At 41.3% G+C, this 25,113-nt stretch overlaps 1 long non-coding RNA gene across 2 annotated transcripts; it reads right to left on the reverse strand.

Moving 5' to 3' along the window:
* Positions 1-11,649: 11,649 nt before the first annotated feature.
* LOC123727754 (uncharacterized) lies at positions 11,650-14,107 on the reverse strand. Of its 2 annotated transcripts, XR_006759632.1 has the most exons (5): positions 13,996-14,107; positions 12,890-12,988; positions 12,703-12,792; positions 12,222-12,293; positions 11,650-11,691 (listed from the first exon to the last, which is right to left on the reverse strand). It is a non-coding gene; the product is annotated as an uncharacterized lncRNA (long non-coding RNA). The 2 variants fall into 2 exon arrangements; XR_006759631.1 differs by lacking the exon at positions 12,890-12,988.
* Positions 14,108-25,113: the final 11,006 nt, after the last annotated feature.

A 25,113-nucleotide genomic window follows, 5' to 3' on the forward strand; every position in this document is an offset into this window, starting at 1 on the left:
AAGCATGTTTCCTGCTGCCTTCAGTCAGTGCATTTTCACTCTGTAGTGTCAACTTATGGCCGTACTGTGCTGGTCCAGATCAATACTGTCTTTATCAGTTAGTGTATTTCCAACCATGCCAGCACAGAACGGTTCAGTTTGGATTGGACACAAGTCAAGATGTTAGATCTGGAACTAGTGTGTCAGGATAGATGATAACACAGAACGATTACCACGCTTTACATTGTTTTTCTTGAGGGAGGGAACTTGATTTAATAGGTATTGCTTTTATTAGAAGGTTTACATTGCAAACAGATTGTTGGGCTTAGATTCCATACAGATTGAGTCTGCCTTGATGTCAGCATTGCACATTCTCCTCTCACATCCTTATCTATGTAGTTATTTAGTTGGGATTGTTAGTTTAATCTCAACACACCCTCTGCAGAAACAGCTGTAACCTTGTAGAGTTAATACAGAGAGATGTTCAAGTACTGTATTGTAGTCAACCTTTATTTAATGTAGTCGTTCATAATGCCATCTCTTTCCAAAGGTGCCAAAGGAACAAAAAGGTATTGGTCGACAATAGAGGTGGATGCAGTTGATTCCTTGATGAATTTTATCCGAATGGGAAAAACACCTGGAAAACAAGACTGTGAGAATTGCATTGCTGCTTCTCCCCAAGCGCTAGTAAACAGGGACTGGAGAGCAGTAAAGTTCTACGTACACAACAGAATAGTTGCAGATCAGAGAAAATAAGTGTATGAGATGCTTCTGGCTATCTTGGTGTACTTCTGAGGATTTAATGGGACTTACTTGACTTAAACTCATCAAAAGATGACGAATGTCCTCTATCTTACTGTTTCGATCGTCAAAAGGAGTGGATCAAAACGCAGCGTGTTGAGTGCTCATATTTATTACACTTAAAAAAAGAATCAAAAACGAAAGCAAACAGTTCCGTCAGGCAACAGACAACTAAACGGAAAACCACTACCCACAAAAACCCAGGTGGGAAAAGGATGCCTAAGTATGGCTCCCAATCAAAGACAACGATAGACAGCTGCCTCTTATTAGGAACCATACCGGGCCAAAACATAGAAATAAAACACATAGAATGCCCACCCCATATCACACCCTGACCTAACCAAACAGAGAGAAATGGCTCTCTCAGGTCAGGGCGTGACACTCACTGTCCGGGGGAAGTTTTTCCAGGTGGGTGGTTCACTTTTGGAGTGACTAAGGTCTCAAGAATACAAAGCCTGCTGACTTTGAATGTTACAGAAAGAAAAGAAAAAAAATCTAAACTATTAATCTGTTACTTGGATATATTGAATCCATTACTGAAATGGTTGTTCCAGTTTAAATACTTTACAGAAGAACTACACTACAGCCGTTGAGTTGCCATCCGTGTTGCATCATTGTGGCATTCTACATGAATATTTTCAGTCTTAAAATAGAATGAATGCGTTAAATATGGAGAATTTAAACTTGTTAATTATTTTACGCTTCCATTAGGTACAACGTAGGCAGTTGGATAGCTTTTATAGATTTCATAGGAGCAGGGGCGGAAATCCCGGGGGGGACGGGGGGGACACGACCCCCCCCATCCTGGGAAAAATATGATTTGTCCCCCCCAATATATCACTGAAACATAACTATGTAATTTAAATAATATTAATAATACGCAATGAAAGCAATTGTGCTAATTATAGACACTTAATAGCTCGTTTTTAAGTTTCAAAAGATTGCAACCCCCCCGCCCTTTGCCTCACAATGGTTTGATCCACTGCCAGTTCCTTAGCTTGCTACGTAACTGCCGTGAGGTTCATCCAGTCAATCGCGCACACACACACTAGCTGACTATGCAGAGCTAGCGCGCAAATATTAACTATTAAGCTAGCTAGTACCTATTCCATTTAAGTGGCGTCGTCAAAGATGGAATCAGCATGCAGATGATGTAAGTTAGTGCTTCAAAGTCCCTGTGATAAGGTTAGCGATAAACTGAAGTCCAAACTGAACAGAACTACACTCTCATCTACCATTGTCTTAAATATATTTAATGGTCTCGTTGCAAAAGCTAAATTGTCGCAAGGGAACTTTTATTTATTTAATTTCACCTTTATTTAACCCGGGTAGCAAAGACTATAGCAAACACCACTGAAACTGAATTGGTGCTCGCTAGCTTTGCAAATTCAGCTATTGTTGGAAGCCAGCCAATATGAAACAAACTATTAAAATTACAAAAGGTTGCAGCATATGTTATGTAAATGGTGAACTCATACAGCTGTCAACTCTTGTCATTTTAATCCGTTTCACATTTGCTAGCTACCTTTTAGATCGAAGCCCATATAGAATGATTGAAGATGATAGAAGCCCATCTCCTACTGTAAATAACCTACACACTGTGTGTGTAGCCAGCCAGGTAGAAAAATGGCAGAAAAATAAAAGATGGACATCAGAGTATTTTTCAATACACCAAAACGCATAGTAAGAACCCTAGTAGCCTAATATCTCAAAGACTAGTTGATAAAATGTTCATAAGAAAGAAATGAAATTCTAATGGAAATGTTTCACAATGATGTCATTAGGCAGAGCAGGCAACAGATGGCACACAGACAGCAGAGTTGGGGACAGATATGCAGGGACAGACTGGCAGAGACAGGGAGTCTCAGGTAAGTTTGTTGAGTCTTTGTTTGGCAACATTATGAAAGGTTCTCCATTTTTTTGACTTGTAAAATAGGAACATAATTGGAAAATGCCATGGATACCCCCACTCTCAACTTAAACTGGTGACTGAACTAAGATTTGTTAAAGGCAATGGTATTGCTGTTGTGATTAGTTGTGTAGTTTTGGGTACCGGTAGTTAGGAGTACGGCAAACACCTTATTTCTTTGGTTCCTCAATATACATTTACCATATTACAATGTAGGCTATGTGTTACAGCACTACTTTTGGTGTCCCCCTCAGGAATTGCTCTTGAGAAAATTTCATGTAATTGTCCCCTCCAAAGTTGATATCAGATTTTCGCCCCTGCATAGGAGGCATTCTCTCCATGGCTGATGGCAAGGCATTGCAATGCGTTGAGTGTCTGCTGCCAACATACAGACTCAATCTCTCGCCACTTTAATAATTCGATGTATTAAATGTATCACTAGTCACTTAAACAATGCCGCTTTATGTTTACATACCCTACATTACTCATCTCATATGTATATACTGTACTCTATACCATCTACTGCATCTTGCCTATGCTGTTCGGCCATCGCTCACCCTTATATTTATACGTATATATTGTTAATTATTCCTTTAAACTTGTGTGTGTATAAGGTAGTTGTCGTGAAATTGTTAGATTACTTGTTAAATATTACTGCACGGTCGGAACTAGAAGCTTACAAGCATTTCGCTACACTCGCATAAACATCTGCTAACCATGTGTATGTGACCAATACGATTTGATTTGCAATGTACGGTTTCAAGTAGTTGGTAAAATTACAAGTGAACTTTTTTCAAGGAGTCAGAAACTTTACGTGATTTCCTCATAATAGATTTTTTTCTAACTCATGAGTGTAATTTCTGTGCTTCTATGATGTCTGAAAGCATGGTCCTCAAAAGGTATGTATTTGTGAGGAGTCCTAAATTGGTTACAAATACAAGAATGTGTGTGCGTGCGTACATGGTTAGGTTTGAAGCTTCTCTAACCTGCTCTGTGTTGTTGTCCTCTGGAAACACCTCTGGTTGTCAGCGCTCTCTGTGATAGAAGATTGGCCTTAGCGCAGCAGCTGTGGCAGACAGATTCTGCTAGTGAGCGTAAACTGAGAGCACACAGCTGATTAACCCCTTCACTGCCAGCCAGGGAAATTGAAATGTATTCAAATATTTCCCAGTTTATGTAAATTCTTGCACCATGACGTGAAACCGTGAAAGAAAGAAGGCCGTGTTTCAGTTATGGTGACGCACGATCACATGTAGCCTAACTAACCTAACCTTCCTGAGAGTATGATGGAAAGTGTTCATATGTAACCCAACATCCTTCTGTGCTTTGCTCTCTCTCTCTCGCTCTTCTTTCTTGAACCAGTTCTAGAACAACTGATACAGACATACTTCTCTGCTTAGTCACAGCTTTCTCATGCATGTTTCTAGAGAGAAACTGGGTACGATGCATGACTGATCTTACAGTGCAATGTAAGATCTTTGCACTGGCCACAATAAATCTCTACAAAAATGTGGTAACACCTCTTAAACTTGAGTGATATCTTTATAATGCTAGTAAGCTTTGGGCTTTGGTGGAGAAAATGTGTTTCGGAATGAACCTTAGACAACAATACATAAGTTGCCAAAAAGTATTTGTTATGATGGACTGTGAAAAACCCAAGGGATAATCATCTATTAGTGTACTGTGTGAGAGCAGATATGACATTTTCTGTCATTTAAATAGTTGAGGCTGTGTGTACGTTCAGATGGTGTGAAGAATTATGGCACTAAGGTGTGAGTCAGATGTGCCTCCTTCGGATTAATACAAATTTGAATCGGACCTTCACTTCTATTAGTCCGGTCAGCACTTACCTCTTCTCCTTGGGCAACAAATCAACAAATCCAATGAAGAAATAAACATTCTACTAAAATTGTATACTTCATAGCTCACAAGAAACCAACAACACACACCACTGATCATTTTCAACTGCAATAAAACTTTATAGAAACAGAATTCTTTGGAACATGCTGATGATAAATTAACATTTGCCTAACTAGAATAACAAGTGGATTAATATTAATCTCTAATTGATACTGATAGACATATTCTATCATCACACCAGCGTACTAGATACTCTGGATACTCCCAAGGGGTTGAAGCAGTCCATCTTCAGGAAGGGAACACTCTTCGAGAAGCTACACACCCCAGGGATGAAAGTACTTTGACAGCTTGTGGCTCCTGTTGGGTCTCATAGGAAAAGTCTGTTCCAACAGTACTTCCGACAGTAGCTGCTGCTGCTCATGCACAACAGCCTGGATCGGTGGGCGCTGGATCATTTCTGTCACCTGCCCTTTGTGGTTTGGGGTTGAAAGGGCAGTGCAGATGCTGGGATGATGCTGGCTGATCCTCTCTGGTCCATGGGAGGCCATGAGGTCTCAATAGGGCTCCAGATTGGCACAGCGGTCTAAGGCACTGGTCCCATAGAGCGGCGCACAATTGGCCCAGTGTCGCTAGGGTTTGGGCGGGGTAGGCTGTCTTTGTCAATTAGAATTTGTTCTTAACTAACTTAACTATTTAAATAAAGGTAAAAAATGTTTTAAAAAATGAAGATGTGTGTGTGTGCGACCCCTACAACTGGCTTTGCTTCATCTCTTCAGAAAGAGACTCTTCATCCTCCTCCAAGATTGAGGGCAGTGATGGAGTGACACACACTGGGAAGAAAGGCCCAGACTTAAAGTTAACGTGTTGGGGAGGGAAGGGTTTTGCACGATGTCCACCCATGTAGCATGGTGTTTTGTGCAGGTGGAAGGAATAACTGGGCATTATCTGTGTCATATTTTGATGATTGTTAAATAAAAAATTAAAAAAGGAAATGCCAATAAATATATTGTAAAAAAAATGTTTTGTCGTTTTCCCACCACTGGTTATTTACGTTTTAGTCATTTAGCATACGGTCACACTGGTCACCCGTGGGAATCGCACCCACAACCCTGGTGACGAAAGCACACTGTGCTTCATCAAATAGCAGAACCAAATTACCTGGTTTGAAGTTGAGATTACATTAAAAGTACATGGTGCAAGTGATCAATGCCGTTCGAGATTCTACATATACTACAGCAATTGTGAATATCTCCACAGATCCGCCACAACCTACCACAACCCGCATGCTATCTTGAACATGTACGCTTTATATGATTAACGTTACATACGAATAAATGTATACTTACAGAAACCTTAAAATGTGGCCATGGATCTGTTACTTATTTTAAGGTTGAATAAATATTGTTACATTAGTTTGTAAGATAACTTTAGGCTATTTACTGTATTACAAAAGTAATATTGAATTGTGTTTAGTGGACAACGCAACCAAATATCAACATTTAAAGGATATATTAACTGCTTGGATAGTTCAATCTAAGGCACTGGCTTAATTCCATTCTTTAACTTTTATTTTTGGTTGAGTTGGAGACGCGAAGCCAACATCTAATTTATTAACATGTTTTGTCAACAAATTAACAGGCTATTTATTGTATTTCAAAAATGATATTGAAATGTGTTTGGTCGACAACATCAATTTAGGCATCAGGCATGTCACTTCCCCCATTGGCTGACCGTGCTAATACCGAATGGGACCAAACAATTGTGGGTTTAGCGTTGACTCAAAACGAATGCACGACAACAAAACACACACAACTACTACTATTATAATATAGAAGTAAAAATACCTGTAGCTATGTTCCTATTTGGACATAATCAAAAACATTGACACCACAGCGTTTCTCGTTCTAAGATGAGCTATACTAAATAGATAATTGTGATTTTCAGATTTATTTGAGTACTGGGAATTTATTTGCCGTGCATATATGCTGATGAATTGAATATGAAACTAAAATTGTGAACGTTTTTCAAAGGCGTCTGTGTGGCGTCAGCTGGGAACGTTCCACACAGATGTTCAAAGAGCGATCGAGTTCTACGAAACTCACTAGGCCTACTCTCATTTTAATAAATTCAAAACCACTACTGTAATGAAAATAAAAGCCAATAATCTGAAAAATTACTGTCAAACTATTCTTTTTATTCAATTGTTGAATTAGGTCTATTGTCTTTAATTTTACATTTCATGTCTATTCAAGTGGTTTTGACAAACTTTTATAATGTGGACGGCTGCTATGTCATAATGTACATGATGTCATAATGAAGCATTATTTTGTTAAAATAAGACAATCCATAGACAGGTCATTGACGCTCTTCCTGAACTGAGGTAGGACCTATAATTGAATGAAATAATCTCAAATACATTACTTTTATCTTATGAGTACTTTATTTGATAAATATCTGTCAGAAAACTGTTATGTTTTGTGATTTGTGACAAAAAAGTTTTTGTTTCAAACTAGGTCTTGTGGTCTTGTGTTTCTGTTTTCAAGAATATATTGTTGAAACTGTATAGTCAAATCCTACGTGTGCAAATGATCTGGAAGTCCAAATTGAAGGTAGGCCTTAGTCTGTGAATCTTTCATTTTTATGAATTTATGAACATTTTGGCAGGAATTGGAATGTCCTTTGAAAGTGGAAAAACACTAGTTTATAATAACAACTTTGATCAAATTCTATTGAAATATATGTAATTTATTCTATATCCTTATTCTCAAACATGCTTTTTGTTGTTGTTTGCTACTCCACCGTGACTCTCAGCCATGAAAGACAGAGGGAAGTCCAGCTCACCGTTGGCTAGGACACAAGAGACCAGTCAGAACAGTTCTGAGAACAGCCTGACAGACATCCTCAGTGTCCGGAGTGCCAGTGATATTGTCCTACAGCCAATGCCACCAGGGAGAAAGAATAGCCGATCCCACTTCCACACGATGGATGTAACAAAAGAGAGGGCTGACATGGGAAGGCTTCCAATGGCCACTCCACCCATCAGCCTCCCAATGCTCACTGTGACCTCTCTCACTGTCCAAAAAATCAAAAACACCCTCAAGGTGACTAGCATGCCTCGTCTACAGCTGGAGGGACAGATGGGTAGCAAGCGTCTGGGTCCGGTCAAAACCAAAACCGGAGGGAGCACATTGACCTCCAGCCACAAGCAGGAGCCAGAGGTTAAATCCAGCAGACCACAGACACCAGGAAGCATCCCTAGGAGGCCCAATGTATGTTCCACTGCAGCCAAGGCAGTAGCTCCTTTATCTGGGACTCCATGCAGCCAGTCTGAGGTCAGGATCCAGGCCCATCCTCTCCAGAGGTCTAACATCCAGGACCAAACTCCCTGCTCTCCTCCTGCTCAGGCCAGACGGTCTCTGTCCGACGGCAGCCTCTTGCAGCCGCCATGTTCTCCTGTGGATGTCCTCCAGACTGAGGTCCAGGCCAGCAGGAGCCTGGCTCGACCCAAGACCGGGATAGCTAGGATAACAAGACATACTGATGGCAGCACTCTGAGGTTCCCTAACCAGACCTTAGAGCTTATAAACTCCATGTGTAGGAGGGAGAGCACCAATTCTTTCCCTGTGCTGCCAACCATTGCAGTGTCTGCCTCATCTGCCCAGATGGCCATCCCATTGCATACCCCAATGGTCAGCCATGTGCCTGACCTTCTGGTGCCTACTCCATCTGATTCTCTGGTTCCTTCCAGCCGAATGCCTGCCCCACCTGCCTCCCCAGTGCCAGCCCGGCCTGCCAACGCCAGATCACGGCGTGTGTCGAAGAGGATCCAGCTCTTACAGATCCGGTCTGCTATGCTGGACCAGCAGCTACCAGAACAACTGGGTGACAAACAAAGCATATTACCCTCTGAGCCCCTGTACTTCAGTAGCACTGAGAGGATGTTCCTCTGTGGTCCACCTTTAGTCTGCCACCCAGCTAACGTCGGCGGAGATGATGGCTGTCACCCCCTGCCCAGACCTACGCCCAGCCACACAGGTCACACCGACCACTCCGCTTTACTGACCAGTAGGAGAGCAGTGCAGGAAAGCGAGAAGTGCCCCTTTGAAATCCTCTTGACCCCCTTGGTCCCACTGGCAGAACAGCCTCCTATCAAGCGATGGCACATGCCCGCCTCCCGTGCCAAGGCCAAGCGGGAGAATAGCCAACGAGGGCGCAGGAAGAGAGTGAAGCCCATTCACTGGGACGTAAACTTTAAGTCTGGGCCTTTCTTCCCAGTGTGTGTCTCTCCATCACTGCCCTCGATCTTGGAGGTGGATGAAGAGTCTCTTTCTGAAGAGATGGAGCAAAGCCAGTTGTAGGGGGTCACTTTATTTAAATAGGCAAGTTAGTTAAGAACAAATTCTTATTTACAATGACGGCCTACCCCTGCCAAACCTTAACCCGGACAACACTGGACCAATTGTGCCGCCCTATGGGACCAGTGCCTTAGACCGGTGTGCCATTCGGGAGCCCTCATGGCCTCCCATGGACCAGAGAGGATCAGCCAGCATCATCCCAGTGTCTGCTCTACCTTCCATCCTAGTTCCTCCACTGCCCTTTCAACCCCAAAGCACAAAGGGCAGGTGACAGAAATGATCCAGGCTGTTGTGCATGAGCAGCAGCAGCTACTGTCGGAAGTACTGTTGGAACAGACTTTTCCTATGAGACCCAACAGGAGCCACAAGCTGTCAAAGTACTTTCATCCCTGGGGTGTGTAGCTTCTCGAAGAGTGTTCCCTTCCTGAAGATGGACTGCTTCAACCCCTTGGGAGTATCCAGAGTATCTAGTACGCTGGTGTGATGATAGAATATGTCTATCAGTATCAATTAGAGATTAATATTAATCCACTTGTTATTCTAGTTAGGCAAATGTTAATTTATCATCAGCATGTTCCAAAGAATTCTGTTTCTATAAAGTTTTATTGCAGTTGAAAATGATCAGTGGTGTGTGTTGTTGGTTTCTTGTGAGCTATGAAGTATACAATTTTAGTAGAATGTTTATTTCTTCATTGGATTTGTTGATTTGTTGCCCAAGCAGAAGAGGTAAGTGCTGACCGGACTAATAGAAGTGAAGGTGTTTCCAGAGGCCAACAACACAGAGCAGGTTAGAGAAGCTTCAAACCTAACTAACCACACACGCACAAACACTGTAACCAATTTAGGACTCCTCACAAATACATACCTTTTGAGGACCATGCTTTCCAGACATCATAGAAGCACAGAAATTACACTCATGAGAAAGAAAAAAAATCTATTGAGTTAATCACGTAAAGTTTCTGACTCCTTGAAAAAAGTTCACTTGTAATTTTACCAACTTCTTGAAACCGTACATTGCAAATCAAATCGTATTGGTCACATATACACATGGTTAGCAGATGTATATGCGAGTGTAGCAAAATGCTTGTAATCTTCTAGTTCCGACCATGCAGTAATATCTAACAAGTAATCTAACAATTTCACGACAACTACCTTATACACACACAAGTGTAAAGGAATAATTAACAATATGCACATATAAATATAAGGATGAACGATGGCCGAACGGCATAGGCAAGATGCAGTAGATGGTATAGAGTATAGTATATACATATGAGATGAGTAATGTAGGGTATGTAAACATTATATAAAGTGGCATTTTTTAAGTGACTAGTGATACATTTATTACATCGAATTATTAAAGTGGCGAGAGATTGAGTCTGTATGTTGGCAGCAGCCACTCAATGCATTGCAATGCATTGCCATCATCCATGGAGAGAATGCCTCCTATGAAATCTATAAAAGCTATCCAACTGCCTACATTGTATCTAATGGAAGCGTAAAATAATTAATAAGTTTAAATTCTCGATATTTGACGCATTCATTCTATTTTAAGACTGAAAATATTCATGTAGAATGCCACAATGATGCAACACGGATGGCAACTCAACGGCTGTAGTGTAGTTCTTCTGTAAAGTATTTAAACTGGAACAACCATTTCAGTAATGGATTCAATATATCCAAGTAACAGATTAATAGTTTAGAATTTTTTTTCTTTATTTTCTGTAACATTCAAAGTCAGTAGGCTTTGTATTCTTGAGACCTTAGTCACTCCAAAAGTGAACCACCCACCTGGAAAAACTTCCCCTGGACAGTGAGTGTCAGGCCCTGACCTGAGAGAGCCATTTTTCTCTGTTTAGTTAGGTCAGGGTGTGATATGGGGTGGGCATTCTATGTGTTTTATTTCTATGTTTTGGCCGGGTATGGTTTCCAATCAGAGGCAGCTGTCTATCATTGTCTCTGATTGGGAGCCATACTTAGGCAGCCTTTTCCCACCTGGGTTTTTGTGGGTAGTTGTTTTCCGTTTAGTTGTCTGTGGCCTGACGGAACTGTTTGCTTTCGTTTTTGTTTATTTGTTTAAGTGTTTCATTATAGTAATAAATATGAGCACTCAACACGCTGCGTTTTGATCCACTCCTTTTGACGATCGTAACAGTGAGATAGAGGACATTCGTCATCTACTGATGAGTTTAAGTCCCATTAAATCCTCAGAAGTACACCAAGATAGCCAGAAGCATCTCATACACTTATTTTCTCTGATCTGCAACTATTCTGTTGTGTACATAGAACTTTACTGCTCTCCAGTCCCTGTTTACTAGCGCTTGGGGAGAAGCAGCAATGCATTTCTCAGTCTTGTTTTTCCCATTCGGATAAAATTCATCAAGGAATCTTCAAGGGCATCCACCTCTATTGTCGACCAATACCTTTTGTTCCTTTGGCACCTTTTGTCACACCCTGACCTGAGAGAGACGGTTTGATTCTCTATGTGGTTAGGTCAAGGTGTGGGGTGGGCATTCTATGGTGTCTATTTCTTTGTGTTGAGCAGAGTATGGTTCCTAATCAGAGGCAGCTGTCTATCGTTGTCTCTGATTGGGAGCCATACTTAGGCAGCCTTTCCCCACCTGTAGTTGTGGGATCTTATTTTTGTACTGCTCGTTATAGCCTGCAAGACGTGATGGTCGTTTGTCATTGTTTGTTCTTTTGTTGAAGTGTTCTAAATTAAAATAAATTCAAGATGAACACGTACCACGCTGCACCTTGGTCTACTCCTTTTGACGATCGTTACACCTTTGGAAAGAGATGGCATTATGAATGACTACATTAAAAAAAGGTTGACTACAATACAGTACTTGAACATCTCTCTGTATTAACTCTACAAGGTTACAGCTGTATCTGCAGAGAGTGTGTTGAGATTAAACTAACAATCCCAACTAAATAACTACATAGATAAGGATGTGAGAGGAGAATGTGAAATGCTGACATCAAGGCAGACTCAATCTGTATGGAATCTAAGCCCAACAACCTGTTTGCAATGTAATATTCTAATAAAAGCAATACCTATTAAATCAAGTTCCCTCCCTCAAGAAAAACAATGTAAAGCGTTGTAATCCTTCTGTGTTATCATCTATCCTGACACACTAGTTCCAGATCTAACATCTTGACTTGTGTCCAATCCAAACTGAACCGTTCTGTGCTGGCATGGTTGGAAATACACTAACTGATAAAGACAGTATTGATCTGGACCAGCACAGTACGGCCATAAATTGACACTACAGAGTGAAAATGCACTGACTGAAGGCAGCAGGAAACATGCTTACCGTGTGAGCCTCTCATTTGTCCCAGCTTTCCCTTGGTCATTGGCTGTTTAGCCCGAATCGCTGACATCTCTCCTGGAAAACATGTCAAAAAGGACATTGTAATTAAGAATAGGTCCATGTGTATGTAAGGTATAGGCATACAGGTCAGATTTTCTTCATAGAAATTGCCTTCCTCTGATGGCCCTGGGACACAACCATCTTCACTGTTGTCAATACTGGTTATTGAGTCATCAGTCTTGTATCCAAGCATAGCTTTGGTCAACTGTATTGCAGAAAAAAAGTATCTTGGATAACTAGATAGATATCAAAGTATTTGGACACTGGTACATTTTGATTAGTTATGGCTCTGTGCTCCTCTACTTTACATTTTCTAATAATACAATGAATATGGGATGAAAGTGCAGACTTGCCTGTCTTTGATTTACAAAGCTGATTCACAAGAACTTACAGTATGTGCTGGTGTTGAATGACACTAACTTACGTATACGCTGTCTGTTCTGATCAACGGCAGTGCATCATCCAACACATGGACTATCGACCCAGAGGTACTGGCAGCCTCGGTGTCTGACATCTAAGGATACAATAAAATGAAATTAGCCATGTGCAAATTAGGCAATTGAATATGATTCAACCATCCCTAGTATCCTCATTCTAAACAACTGACGAACCTGAGCTTCGGGATTTATTATTTCCTTTTCAAATCTGGCCTACAAGTTGAATTATGTTTGTTTTAGAGTTTCCATGTGTCTTCTTAGCCTCTGCAGTGCCTTTGTAAAGGAAGACAAGTTTCAAAAAGAATGGTTGAGACTTAAAAGAATGACAAGATTGCTCAGCACACAACAAAGGGGATGGGCTGGGGGACACCAATGACTGTTATCATTGACTGATAGAGGTCCTACAAACATCTATTACAATTTCCTTTCAGATGACTTTCAAGGTAAAAAAGCAAGTATAAGCATAACATAAGCACATTATGCAAGTTCCTGGATGCAACTAAAGCTGATCTGCTTTTATGGATGGACTAAACGAGAAACAGTATGAGTGATATGGCTAAAGCAAGGCATGTGAATTGGCACAGCCCTACCAAATGTTAACCTTTCCACAATCCTTATTCCTGTTGTGGTGATACACTCTTTTACGTGCAAAGCCAAAATAACTAGCAACTTATTTCTCTTTGAGTAAGAAAGGGCACTAAAAAAACTGCCAAAACTTCAATAAAATAATTTAAATGGGGGGATTTATATAAATATTTCAGCACACATGCATGCTTATGACTTGACAAAACAGATGAAAAAGAACTGGCTTTTCTAGCTAGCTTGTAAACCAATTCAAGTTACACTAGCAATATTATTTTCTAATGCATGTAACATTGGGTTAACCACAATCATGTATTCTGAATCAAAGACATGTTACCAATTATGCTAAACTAGCACGCTAACCCCTGGCTAGCACGCTAACCGCTAGCTAGCACGCTAATCGCTAGCTAGCACGCTAATCATTAGCAAGCAGTAAATAAGTAGAAGGTAAAAACATGCAAAGTAACAATTGCACATTAATGAATTGTTTGGATAAACCCAACAATTTCATTCTCATGACGCAGTATATCTGACACAATGTGGCTTTCGGACATTGTCAATGCATGTTGGATTCCACCGAAAGACATACATGAGCTAACATTCATTACAAATAAAGACAACGGGAACATGCTTGCTTGCCAATACACCAAATAAAATTTTTGTTACAATATTGGTTAACAGTTTAGTTAATAGCTTACCTTCTTGCAGGAATGTGAACGTCTACAACCATCCTCCTCTTCATTAAAAAACGTGCTGCACAGCTACTTTTGTTGTGATCATGCTCAGACAGAGACAGGCTTGCCAGGTCAATTCCAAATTTCTATGAAAACCAGGTAAAAAACCCACGTTCAAAGCCTGAAACCTATCACAATTTCAGAAGATTACAGGGAAATTAATGGCTTTTTTTAACTACCATGTTGGTAACGGTGCAATATAGAAGTAGTATTAAAAACTTGCACCCAGCGACCAAAACTTTTCACCTGCAGCAAAGTTTTAAAAGTACCTCAATAAAAGATATATAGTTTACGTGGCAACCCTAGGGAGAGATTTGTCACTGCAGCATGGGGGAGATGGGAACTGTGTTGACCTGTGACATTTTTGATAGTTTGGTACTTTGTGCACTCTGCAGTGGGGGAGGGGCTGGATCTCCAGCAGAAATTATGGAGAGTAGACAATGATTCCATCAGCCCAGATTTCTGAATATGTGTGCAATATTATTACTGTCACCTACATTTCTTTAGACAGTTTGGGTTTGTAGCTTACACAATCAGTATCAGTGAGGTGTTAAGTGCAGCTACTTGAATGGTCTGTAGACCTGCTGACACAAAAGTACCGTATGGCAGGTTAAGATTCTAACTAGCAACCTAACCCCTCAGCAATCAGCTTCACTACCTGCACACAGACCAAACAGCCTACTGATATTAACAGCCATCTCTTGCTATAGGCACTCAACTACTCTCACCATCTCTCTTTCTCTCTCATAACAGGCCTTTAAAAAAAAATCTTATTCGCATTTACCCTCCACTAGACCCCTGGTTTCACAAGGTGGAATAAAATGTACTGATAATAAGTGATTTCAGGTTTGTACTGCTGTGAAGACTTAGGCCTTTACATCAGCATTGGTCTCTTTGCAAAAATCCTCAAGAAAACTCATAATAAACTTGGGTAGCTGATGTGTAACTGATGTTCATATCTTAAAGGACAAGTCACTATAAGCTTTTGTCAGGAATCAGGACTCGGTTAATAAAGCCAACACAACTGCATGTTTTACAAATGGTAGGCTATCTAATGGTAGGCCTAGTTATAAAATTACATTATAGGCCGACACTGTACACTATAGGCCTATTTCTTTGCCGGATTGGAGAATGTCTGCAATTGTCATGCCTAGTGCAGCAAAATGGCCAAAACATGGCCTGGACATGGATGAAAAGCACCTTTTCAAAATGTGGTAGAACTGAGTGAACATAAGGCGGACCCCAGGATTTCAGCTTCCTGTGTTAGCTGTTGTAATCCTCTTGCTGTGTTTATTTGTAGATAGACTCACCCCAACAGGGAGTTATGAGTTGGGAGGTATAATCAAAATGTCTGCTTAATGCTTTTGAGGGAGCAGCAGAAAAGTGTATCCAAGAAGGGGTGCCCCTTGCTAGAATTGTTAGTTGTAGCAGTAGCCATGTAATGGCAGCAGTGTTGTAGTCGAGTCACTAAAGCATAAGTTCCAGTCAATTCACAAGACCCTATGGCTAAGTCTGAGTTGAGTCAAAGTCACCAATGTTTGAGTCGAGTCGAGTCACAAGTCCCTATGGCTGAAATAAGAGTCCCTGTGTTTGAATCCTCATCCAAGATTTCAAGTCTAAGACAATGGGTCCATATTAACTTAATATTAAGTTATTAACCCAGTCAAATAGTGTCAGGGGGGAATTTGATCAATCATTTTTTACATTCATGTGCAAACAAATGTTTATATGCTACAGGTCAACCAGATTGTCAGCTAGCTAGCTAGCTAATTAGGTAACATGATTGAACATGGTGTGGCTGCACAACTTCTCTATCTTTGATGTAGTCTAAACAGAAACTGAAAGACACAGACAGACAGATACACTTTTATAAACTATACTGATGTCAGATATTAGTGGCTAATGTCCACATTCTGTGGAGGTCAACTGCTCCTAGATCTGTGTGTGTGTGTGTGTGTGTGTGTGTGTGTGTGTGTGTGTGTGTGTGTGTGTGTGTGTGTGTGTGTGTGTGTCTGTGTGTGTGTGTGCGTAAGTGCGTGCCTGTGTGGTTAAGTTTGAAGCTTCTCTAACCTGCTCTGTGTTGTTGGCTTTTGGAAACACCTCTGGTTGTCAGCGCTCTCTGTGATAGAAGATTGGCCTTAGCGCAGCAGCTGTGGCAGACAGATTCTGCTAGTGAGTGTTCAAGGTACAAAGATGGTGTACCTCAGATGGTGTTCAAGGTACAAAGTGTTCAACCTCCTTTAGTTACAGACCTTTAGTGCCCCCCTTGTGGAATATCACGTGTCGTTACATGGGGATCAACATTTGTTTTTGAGGGTTGCAAAAAAACATGGATAATGTTAGAATAAAATCATGCAGAGGAAGCTTTATTCAAAAGATGGAGGATGAGACATGACGTGTTGAACAGTGTCAGGCTTCAGATCAAAAGAAAAACGATACAGTTACTGCCTTGCAGGGTTGAAAGGGCAGTGGAGGTACTAGGATGACAGGCAGGGCAATGCTGGGATGATGCTTGCTGATCCTCTCTGGTCCATGGGAGGCCATGAGGTCTCAATAGGGCTCCCGATTGGCGCAGCGGTCTAAGGCACTGGTCCCATAGGGCGGCGCACAATTGGCCCAGTGTCGTCCGGGTTAGGGTTTGGCCAGGGTAGACCGTCATTGTAAATAAGAATTTGTTCTTAACTAACTTGCCTATTTAAATAACGGTTAAAAAAAACTAAAAATTAAGATTGTGTGTGTGTGTGTGTGTGTGTGTGTGTGTGTGTGTGTGTGTGTGTGTGTGTGTGTGTGTGTGTGTGTGTGTGTGTGTGTGTGTGTGCGACCCCTACAACTGGCTTTGCTCCATCTCTTCAGAAAGAGACTCTTCATCCACCTCCAAGATCGAGGGCAGTGATGGAGAGACACACACTGGGAAGAAAGGCCCAGACTTAAAGTTTACGTCCCAGTGAATGGGCTTCGCTCTCTTCCTGCGCCCTCGTTGGCTATTCTTCCATTTCCGCTCGGCCTTGGCACGGGAGGCGGGCATGTGCCACCGCTTGATAGGAGGCTGTTCTGCCAGTGGGACCACGGGGGTCAAGAGGATTTCAAAGGGGCACTTCTCGCCCACCTGTACTACTCTCCTACTGGTCAGTAAAGCGGAGTGGTCGGTGTGACCTGTGTGGCTGGGCGTAGGTCTGGGCAGGGGGTGACAGCCATCATCTCCACCTACGTTAGCTGGGTGGCAGACTAAAGGTGGACCACAGAGGAACATCCTCTCAGTGCTACTGAAGGACAGGGGCTCAGAGGGTAATATGCTTTGTTTGTCACCCAGTTGTTCTGGTAGCTGCTGGTCCAGCATAGCAGACCGGATCTGTAAGAGTTGGATCGTCTTCGACACACGCCGTGATCTGGCGTTGGCAGGCCGGGCTGGCACTGGGGAGGCAGGTGGGGCAGGCACTCGGCTGGAAGGAACCGGAGAAGCAGATGGAGTAGGCACCAGAAGGTCAGGCACATGGATGACCATTGGGGTAGGCAATGGGATGGCCATCTGGGCAGGTGAGGCTGACACTGCAATGGTTGGCAGCACAGGGAAAGTATTGTTGCTCTCCCTCCTATCCATGGAGTTTATAAGTTCTAAGGTCTGGTTAGGGAACCTCAGAGTGCTGCCATCAGTATGTCTTGTTATCCTAGCTATCCCGGTCTTGGGTCGAGCCAGGCTCCTGCTGGCCTGGACCTCAGTCTGGAGGACATCCACAGGAGAACATGGCGGCTGCAAGAGGCTGCCGTCGGACAGAGACCGTCTGGCCTGAGCAGGAGGAGAGCGGGGCCTTTGGTCCTGGATGTTAGACCTCTGGAGAGGATGGGCCTGGATCCTGACCTCAGACTGGCTGCATGGAGTCCCAGATAAAGAAGCTACTGTCTTGGCTGCAGTGGAGCATACATTGGGCCTCCTAGGGATGCTTCCTGGTGTCTGTGGTCTGCTGGATTTAACCTCTGGCTCCTGCTTGTGGCTGGAGGTCAATGTGCTCCCTCCAGTTTTGGTTTTGACCGGACCCAGACGCTTACTACCCATCTGTCCCTCCAGCTGTAGACGAGGCATGCCAGTCACCTTGAGGGTGTTTTTGATCTTTTGGACAGTGAGAGAGGTCACAGTGAGCATTGGGAGCCTGACGGGTGGAGTGGCCATTGGAAGCCTTCCCATGTCAGCCCTCTCTTTTGTTACATCCATCGTGTGGAAGTGGGATCGGCTATTCTTTCTCCCTGGTGGCATTGGCTGTAGGACAATATCACTGGCACTCCGGACACTGAGGATGTCTGTCAGGCTGTTCTCAGAACTGTTCTGACTGGTCTCTTGTGTCCTAGCCAACGGTAAGCTGGACTTCCCTCTGTCTTTCATGGCTGAGAGTCAAGGTGGAGTAGCAAACAACAACAAAAAGCATGTTTAACAATAAGAATATAGAACAAATGACATATTTCAATAGAATTTGATCAAAGTTGTTATTATAAACTAGTGTTTTCCACTTTCAAAGGACATTCCAATTCCTGCCAAAATGTTCATAAATTCATAAAAATGAAAGATTCACAGACTAAGGCCTACCTTCAACTTGGACTTCCAGATCATTTGCACACGTAGGATTTGACTATACAGTTTCAACAATATATTCTTGAAAACAGAAACACAAGACCACAAGACCTAGTTTGAAACCAAAACTTTTTTGTCACAAATCACAAAACATAACAGTTTTCTGACAGATATTTATCAAATAAAGTTCTCATAAGATAAAAGTAATGTATTTGAGATTATTTCATTTAATTATAGGTCCTACCTCAGTTCAGGAAGAGCGTCAATGACCTGTCTATGGATTGTCTTATTTTAACAAAAGAATGCTTCATTATGACATCATGTACATTATGACATAGCAGCCGTCCACATTATAAAAGTTTGTCAAAACCACTTGAATAGACATGAAATGTAAAATTAAAGACAATAGACCTAATTCAACAATTGAATAAAAATAATAGTTTGACAGTAATTTTTCAGTTTATTGGCTTTTATTTTCATTACAGTAGTGGTTTTGAATTTATTAAAATGAGAGTAGGCCTAGTGAGTTTCGTAGAACTCGATCGCTCATTGAACATCTGTGTGGAACGTTTGCAGCTGACGCCACACAGACGCCTTTGAAAAAAAAATCACGACTTTAGTTTCATATTCAATTCATCAGCATATATGCACGGCAAATACATTCCCAGTACTCAAATAAATCTGAAAATCGCAATTATCTATTTATTATAGCATCCTCTTAGAACGAGAATCACTGTGGTGTCAATGTTTTTGATTATGTCCAAGTAGGAACATTGCTATAGGTATTTTGACTTCTATACTACAATAGTGGTAGTTGTGTGCGTTTTCTTGTCATTCATTCGTTTTGAGTCAACGCTAAACGCAACTCAACCAAAAATAAAAGTTAAAGAATGGAATTAAGCCAGTGTCTTAGATTGAACTATCCAAGCAGTAAATATATCCTTTAAATGTTGATATTTGGTTGCGTTGTCAACTAAACACAATTCAATATTACTTTTGTAATACAGTATATAGCCTATCTTACAAACTAATGTAACACTTTTTATTCAACCGTAAAATAAGTAACAGATCCATGGCCACATTTTGAGGTTACTGTAACTATACATTTAATCGTATGTAACGTTAATCATATAAAGCGTGCATGTTCAAGATAGCATGCATACTGTAGGTTGTGGCGGATCTGTGGAGATATTCACAATTGCTGTAGTCTGTAGAATCTCGAACGGCATTGATCACTTGCAGCATGTACTATTATTGTAATCTCAACTTCAAACCAGGTAATTTGGTTCTGCTATTTGGTTCTGCTATTTCCCTGTGGCTCAGTTGGTAGAGCATGGTGTTATCAACGCCAGCATGGTGTGTGCAACGCCAGGGTTGTGGGTTCGATTCCCACGGTGTGCCAGTACAAGAAAAAAAATGCATGAAATGAAATGTATGCATTCACAACTGTAAGTCGCTCTGGATAAGAGCGTCTGCAAAATGACTGAAATGTAAAATGAAGCACAGTGTGGTTTAGTCGCCAGGGTTGTGGGTGCGATTCCCATGGGTGACCAGTGTGACCGTCTGCTAAATGACTAAAACGTAATTAACCAGTGGTGGAAAAAGTACTCAAATGTCATACTTGAGTATAAGTAAAGTTACCTTAGTAGAAAATGAAATAAAAGTCAGCCAATAAAATACTACTTGAGTAAAAGTCTAAAAGTGATCGACTGGCTGGCTAGATGGCTAGCATGATAATGACTAGCGAGGTAAAGTTGGATCATAGCTAATGTTGGCTGTGCTATTTAGCCAGCTCGCTAAGCTTCCAAGGGTGTAGCTATAGCTACTATACATCCACACTAAGCCAGGTAGTTACATTTTTGCTGTATACTTTTATTTTACGTAGAGAGGTCCAGTCAGGTTTGGTTAAATAGTTATGTGGCTTTTGACTGGGTTTCAAGCCTAACTATGTTGTTTATATTACTTCAGCGAACTTTAGCTACTATTACGTTTGCTGGCTTGTTTATTGTTAGAGATATATGCTAGCATTACTGATACCGAGACAGGGATAAGCTACTCGCTGGCCGCCTAATTGCCAGCTAGCTGATAGCTTTACACGTGTGTGTGTGTGTGTGTGTGTGTGTGTGTGTGTGTGTGTGTGTGTGTGTGTGTATATATATATATATATAATATTTTCTGGGCGACGGTGAACTCAGGAGAATGGTGATTGTTTAACTACTTGTCCCTATTTTATATTTGAGAGATGATTGTTATCCTCTGGTAAAGGTTTTCATTTATACATCATAGCTTTATGTCTTTTTTCCTGACCTGCTGGGGTGTGTTTGTGGTCATCACTTTTGTCGCCGCGTGGCACAGGTTTCAGGGCGCATTGGGGAATGCCGATTGGTTGACATTTGGGTGTCAACAGTAGGCTCTGTTGTTGACTATGAACGCACCCGAGGTTTTTGTTGTTGAGACATGCTCAAGTGGGGCTAAATAGTCCGGTCATTATTGTTGTAATCAAATTGTATTTTGTTACTTGACTAACAATATTTTCATGCTACAAGGAACAGTCAATGTACTCCATATACAGTGCCTTGCGAAAGTATTCGGCCCCCTTGAACTTTTCGACCTTTTGCCACATTTCAGGCTTCAAACATAAAGATATAAAACTGTAATTTTTGTGAAGAATCAACAAGTGGGACACAATCATGAAGTGGAACGAAATTTTTGGGATATTTCAAACTTTTTTAACAAATAAAAAAACTGAAAAATTGGGCGTGCAAAATTATTCAGCCCCTTTACTTTCAGTGCAGCAAACTCTCTCCAGAAGTTCAGTGAGGATCTCTGAATGATCCAATGTTGACCTAAATGACTAATGATGATAAATAGAATCCACCTGTGTGTAATCAAGTCTCCGTATAAATGCACCTGCTCTGTGATAGTCTCAGAGGTCCGTTTAAAGCGCAGAGAGCATCATGAAGAACAAGGAACACACCAGGCAGGTCCGAGATACTGTTGTGGAGAAGTTTAAAGCCGGATTTGGATACAAAAAGATTTCCCAAGCTTTAAACATCCCAAGGAGCACTGTGCAAGCGATAATATTGACATGGAAGGAGTATCAGACCACTGCAAATCTACGAAGACCCGGCCGTCCCTCTAAACTTTCAGCTCATACAAGGAGAAGACTGATCAGAGATGCAGCCAAGAGGCCCATGATCACTCTGGATGAACTGCAGAGATCTACAGCTGAGGTGGGAGACTCTGTCCATAGGACAACAATCAGTCGTATACTGCACAAATCTGGCCTTTATGGAAGAGTGGCAAGAAGAAAGCCATTTCTTAAAGATATCCATAAAAAGTGTAGTTTAAAGTTTGCCACTAGCCACCTGGGAGACACACCAAACATGTGGAAGAAGGTGCTCTGGTCAGATGAAACCAAAATCGAACTTTTTGGCAACAATGCAAAACGTTATGTTTGGCGTAAAAGCAACACAGCTCATCACCCTGAACACACCATCCCCACTGTCAAACATGGTGGTGGCAGCATCATGGTTTGGGCCTGCTTTTCTTCAGCAGGGGCAGGGAAGATGGTTAAAATTGATGGGAAGATGGATGGAGCCAAATACAGGACCATTCTGGAAGAAAACCTGATGGAGTCTGCAAAAGACCTGAGACTGGGACGGAGATTTGTCTTCCAACAAGACAATGATCCAAAACATAAAGCAAAATCTACAATGGAATGGTTCACAAATAAACATATCCAGGTGTTAGAATGGCCAAGTCAAAGTCCAGACCTGAATCCAATCTAGAATCTGTGGAAAGAACTGAAAACTGCTGTTCACAAACGCTCTCCATCCAACCTCACTGAGCTCGAGCTGTTTTGCAAGGAGGAATGGGCAAAAATGTCAGTCTCTCGATGTGCAAAACTGATAGAGACATACCCCAAGTGACTTACAGCTATAATCGCAGCAAAAGGTGGCACTACAAAGTATTAACTTAAGGGGGCTGAATAATTTTGCACTGCCAATTTTTCAGCTTTTTATTTGTTAAAAAAGTTTGAAATATCCAATAAATTTCGTTCCACTTCATAATTGTGTCCCACTTGTTGTTGATTCTTCACAAAAAATTACAGTTTTATATCTTTATGTTTGAAGCCTGAAATGTGGCAAAAGGTCAAAGTTCAAGGGGGCCGAATACTTTCGCAAGGCACTGTACATATCATTTAAAATTAACCTAATTCGAGTGATGCTATGCATAGCAGGTACATTTAGCTTAAAAACTAGCGTCTAAGGATATGGGTTCTTTAACTCCCTCAGTTGGGGAGGGGGTTGGGTGGGTTTGTGATAGGGTCAGGGTATTAGCTCACGAGATGTTTACTACTTTAAACTTTCATAATTTCATTTTGTACAAGTTGTATACACTCAACGCAATTTTGTTTCTTTCCTTTTCCCTATTTCTTATTTTCTTTAAAGATGTCGGCACCTAATAACTATACTTTTATGACACTTAACATTAGGGGTACTAAATGCCCTGTCAAGCGCAAATGCATTCTGTATTATCTAAAGCAGCATAAGGTTGATATAGCTCTTCTTCAGGAGACACACCTGACTGACTCTGAGCATGATAAACTGAAGAGAAGAGAGTACCCAGCAAGAAATAATCAGACACCCATTTTTCAAGCTAGCATATAATGTCACATAAACCCAAACCACAGCTAAATGTAGCACTAACCTTTGATGATCTTCATCAGATGACAACCCTAGGACATTATGTTATACAATACATGCATGTTTTGTTCAATCAAATTCATATTTATATCAAAAAACAGCTTTTTACATTAGCATGTAACGTTCAGAACTAGCATACCCCCCGCAAACTTCCGGGAATTTACTAACAATTTGCTAAATTACTCACGATAAACGTTCACAAAAAGCATAACAATTATTTTAAGAATTATAGATACAGAACTCCTCTATGCACTCGATATGTCCGATTTTAAAATAGCTTTTCGGTGAAAGCACATTTTGCAATATTGTAAGTACATAGCCCAGCCATCACGGGCTAGCTATTTAGACACCCAGCAAGTTTAGCCTTCACCAAAATCAGATTTACTATTACAAAAGTTTGATTACCTTTGATGTTCTTCGTCAGAATGCACTCCCAGGACTTCTACTTCAATAACAAATGTTGGTTTGGTCCCAAATAATCCATCGTTATATACAAACAGCGGCGTTTTGTTCGTGCGTTCAAGAAACTATCCGAAATGGTAAATCAGGGTTACGAGCATCGCGCATTTCGTGACAAAAAATGTCTAAATATTCCATTACCGTACTTCGAAGCATGTCAACCGCTGTTTAAAATCAATTTTTATGCAATTTATCTCGTAAAAAAAGCGATAATATTCCGACCGGGAATCTGCGTTTCGGTAAATAGAGGGAAAAAAAGAAAGACGGGGGGCGACCAGTGCACGCGCCTAAGCCCACTGTCCCCTGATCGGCCACTTGACAAAGGCGATAATGTGTTTCAGCCTGGGGCTGGAATGACGACATTCAGCTTTTTCCCGGGCTCTGAGAGCCTATGGGAGCCGTGGGAAGTGTCACGTTACCGCAGAGATCCTTTGTTTTGGAAAGATATGTCAAAGAAAGCCAATAAATGGTCAGACAGGCCACTTCCTGTAAAGGAATCGCTCAGGTTTTTGCCTGCCATATGAATTCTGTTATACTCACAGACACCATTCAAACAGTTTTAGAAACTTTAGGGTGTTTTCTATCCATATCTAATAAGTGTATGCATATTCTAGTTACTGGGTAGGAGTAGTAACCAGATTAAATCGGGTACGTTTTTTATCCGGCCGTGTAAATACTGCCCCCCTAGCCCTAAGAGGTTAATAAGATTTGCCCCTTTCAGATACAATCTCAGATTAAAGACAAAGGGGGTAGGTTTGTGATCATTCAAGGTTTCTTTAGCACTGAGCCCATTACCAATGTGAATGTGTATGGGCCTAACCATGATGATCCTAAATCTTACCAAGACATCTTTTTGAAGTTAATGTGCCCATCATCAGAGATAATTATGGCAGGGGATTTTAACTTGGTACTGGACCCTTCCAGTGATAGATCTTCCTCTAATAGTATCAACCTCACACAGGCAGCTAAAATGTTAAAAGCAGAAATGAAACACTATGGATTCGTAGACTTATGGAGATTTCACAACCAAAAGGTTCAAGAATACTCATTTTACTCCCCCGTCCATGACAGTTACTCTAGAATTGACTTATTTCTTATTCCTGCAGCCAAGGGAAGTTTAACTACTGGGTGTAAGTACTTACCAAGATGTATATCAGATCATTCTGCCCTGCTGGCTTCAGTACCAGTCAGTAGAGAAGAAGATGGAGGTTTAGCACATACTTGCTAAATAATCCCACATTTGTAACATTTCTGAACACTCATATAGACATATTTTTTAGCACCAATATCAACTCTGCCTCCCCCCTAATTTTATGGGAAGCTCTCCTTGCATATCTGAGGGGGCAAATCATA

This window comes from Salmo salar, chromosome ssa16 (assembly GCF_905237065.1).
Source record: "Salmo salar chromosome ssa16, Ssal_v3.1, whole genome shotgun sequence".
NCBI classification, from domain to species: domain Eukaryota; kingdom Metazoa; phylum Chordata; class Actinopteri; order Salmoniformes; family Salmonidae; genus Salmo; species Salmo salar.